We start from the raw sequence: 3,438 nt of genomic DNA, 5'->3' as shown, positions 1-3,438 counted from the left end.
CATGTACTATGTATATACGTATGTATGTGTGAGTTCACTGCCAGCATGCGCAGCCGGTCACACAAATTATAGAACTGTAGTGTAAATACACATACATACATACATAAATACGTCGGTATAAACACATATTTGAAACCACTGGGCTCTGGCTATTAAATTATTTAGCTTTTTTTTCTGTAAATCCGTTTGTCCGCTTGTCTATCGCCGGTAGTCAATGACCGCGTTTAAAAATAATAATAAAAAAAATACTCTGGTAACTCCCGATTGTAATTGGTAAATTACGAGCATAATTACGTCCACTAGTTTTGAGTGTATATATTGTTACTTTTGTTTAAAATTTTATTGACTGTAATTTTGTAATTTGTAATTTGTGCAAATTCAACTATTTGTTCCAGTAATAATTTGCTGTTAGTATAGGTTTATATTTTCACGGTTACTAATTTTATTATTAAGCCTAATTTGTTTTATTTTCCTATGTGCTAGGTAATAAAAATGATGTTTTAATTGTGGGAAAACTACTTAAACTGTTAATCGGGTTACATTAACTGCAATCACCTTATGAAAGTGGCACAACAAATGAGTTTGATTAATGCACTTCTGCCCGTTGTGTCAGATTTGTATTGCCTGTTCACATTCTTATCGTAAGTACACTCACTTTAAAATATCTACAAAATATTTTATTCTAATTTTAGCAAATGTAATTATTTTTTTCTACTCTATAGCTAAAGTTATCACTGCAGCCTAGTCGTTAGGGATACATAAAATTGAACGGTAGCAGCTAGGTTCGATTGCTGGTGTGACCACCAGCAAAGTTGTTAGGATATATTGATCTCAATCCCATAGAGCATATGTTGAATATGCTTGTGAAAAGGATCTCATCTCATTACGTTAGCCCAAAGGATCAGTTAAAAAATTTCCTTCTAGAGGAATAGCCAACAATCGAGAAAATCTATGCCCAAAGACTTGTGGAATCACAGCCAGATCATCTTAAAGCTGTTATTAGAATAAGGTCAATCCAAAAAAATATTTAAAATTAAATTTCTGGCACTTAAAGTATTCTTTTATTAATTAACTCATAAATTAACGACTTTTTTAGCTTTTAGCTAATAATTTTTAAAAAATAACAAATAACTACAAAAGTAGATTGCAAGAAATCTGGCTTGACCAACAAAATGGATACTTTATAACGACATCAAAAAATGTGTCAAAAAAGCAGCAGTAAATAAAAGGATTTACACAGACATATTTAAATGTAAAGAAATCTAAACTTGTTTACTTACCTGACAATACATTCTAAAGATATTGAAAACCGTCAACTGTAAATAAAAATCGACTAAAAACGTGTTCATATAAATGGTAAAGAAATATCTAACTAGAGCAAGTTGTGTCACCAACAAGTGACAGACCAGCATCGTGACTGGTCCTGCTGAGCTGGTTTTACAGTTGTCACCACTCTATCTCTTTTTTTTTATTTTTTCTTTTGCCTTGAAGTGCAACTTATTCATAAAATCAATGAACTGGACGTGCATAGATCTTTATCAATTGTTTAAGTTCTGAATTAAATGTGTTGCTGTTGTTATAGATTTACATTGCTTAATATGTGTTTACACCCACAAGTGAAAAGAAAATAATAAATTATATTTGCATTGTAGGATACGAGCAATGTATGCAGATACTTTTTTCAATGCCATACAAGCATGCGAGCATATCTGCTGCAATAGGGGTGACCATTTTTTATTAGTATTTTATTTTTAGTATTTACCATGCAAGTTTCAAAGCTGTTTGTTTATTTTGTTATACTATGCGCATTCATCTAAATGCGTATAGATAAATTGCCCTAATATATACTTATATCCGCTGAGGCTGCAAGGTTAGAGGTGCCTTGCACCACTCCGTATATCCAGGCTGCGATCTCTGGTCCGAGCAGCATCAAAAAGAAAATCCAATATCCAATCCAATGGCAGGCGAATTCTTTACTATAAAAGGTTCGATCTTTCGATCCGAATAATCGTAAAATGTTCATTGGAGTCTCTTTGCCTTCAAGACAGAGCCGGCGTTCGGTGTGGTTGCACCGATTCGGTTCCTGTGGAAACTGTATCTGTTATGACTTGCTAAACTGGTTCAATGGAACAATAGCCTTCCTATCAAAAAATAAAGCCGAAAATCCAAGATGGCTTAAGCCTTTGCCGATCCCAAATACTTATGGCATTCTAAGTTTAATAACCACGTAATTATAACTCTCGAAGGAGGCCACCTGTTACCACAACAGGGTCCCTGACCCACAAAGAATTAAAGATCTTTTTCGTGTCCCTTTAATCATGACTTCGCAGTTTCCGTCTCCTTTAATGTTGCTGACAAAAGACTAAGTATATCAAGTGAATCTTTAGCTAGATTGGATTTGACCATCATATTGGAAAGAGCCTCACCGTCCGCTGTGGTATTTGAAAGACAAATATGTAGTTACTTTTTCTTTAATTCGGTTTCACAGTTTAGGGCTGCTAATACTCCCACTCGAAACGCCGTGGGTCAGCTGCTCATTGGAATTGAAAATTTGGTAATAAGACCATAAATACCAGCACCTTCGCTGTCATCCATCATTGAAGTGCCTGTGGTTCAATTAGGTGTCTGGTATCAAGGAAAGGTACATGTTTATCTAGCATTCATCATCTCCAATTTCTACTATAAACATTCGACCAAAGCAGATGTAATTGGTCATGAAATCAAAAATCCCACAACTATCCAATTTTGATATAGTAACCGGAAACCCACACACCGTTATGCGTTAGATCCAGGTATAAGGTCTCAAGAAGAAGAAAAAGTTAACTGTGTAATAAATCAGCACACCTCTCCTTCAAATATTAAGCGGAATCTTATAAATGCATATATTTTAGGTTAAAAGTTTTACTCCCTTTCATTTCGAGGTTTAAAAGAAAATTCTTTACGTAGCTGTCCGCGACATCTAGGAAATGCAAGGAACCTCGAAAGAAGGACTATTTTAAAAGAAAAGAAAACAAACTCTTTGTTACACAATCTTGAATTTGTCTATACACTTTAGTCAACAAAAAAATTCTATAGCAAACAAATAGACGAGGAAACTAATTAGGACCCATGCAAGGGCTTTCTCCCACTGATGGGCACACCGATAAGCTTTAAAGCGGAAGTGATTGTCGATTAAATAAAAAAACAACTATATTTCATTTGAGGAATATCAACCCCAAATTTCAAAATTAAAATACGATAGTTTAAGAAAAGCATAAATTAACAAGTAAAGTATTAAATATATGTTTTTTCACCTTTCCGAAACCTTCCGCTAGATGGTAAGCCGGGGTGTATCAATTTTGAGTAAATTAGCGTCCTTCAATTTCGAAATATTGAAGTTTCAAGCATTTCTGAAATTTACCGTTATATGAGAAGCGGCCGTTATTTTAGTCCGATTTC

The 3,438-nt window shown here is 34.2% G+C and overlaps 1 long non-coding RNA gene across 1 annotated transcript in view; it reads left to right on the top strand.

The window, feature by feature from the left end:
* Positions 1-492: 492 nt before the first annotated feature.
* The window catches only part of LOC108364044 (uncharacterized), a 32,331-nt gene continuing 29,385 nt past the window's right edge, over positions 493-3,438 (top strand). The window contains exon 1 of the long non-coding RNA XR_001847693.1: positions 493-641. This is a non-coding gene — a long non-coding RNA (uncharacterized LOC108364044). The remainder of the gene's footprint in view (positions 642-3,438) is intronic.

Source organism: Rhagoletis zephyria, unplaced genomic scaffold (genome assembly GCF_001687245.7).
Source record: "Rhagoletis zephyria isolate East Lansing unplaced genomic scaffold, Rhagoletis_zephyria_1.1 Rzeph_scaffold_01450, whole genome shotgun sequence".
Classification (NCBI taxonomy): domain Eukaryota; kingdom Metazoa; phylum Arthropoda; class Insecta; order Diptera; family Tephritidae; genus Rhagoletis; species Rhagoletis zephyria.
Note: the sequence above shows the minus strand (reverse complement) of the source record. Positions and strands in the feature narration are given on the sequence as shown.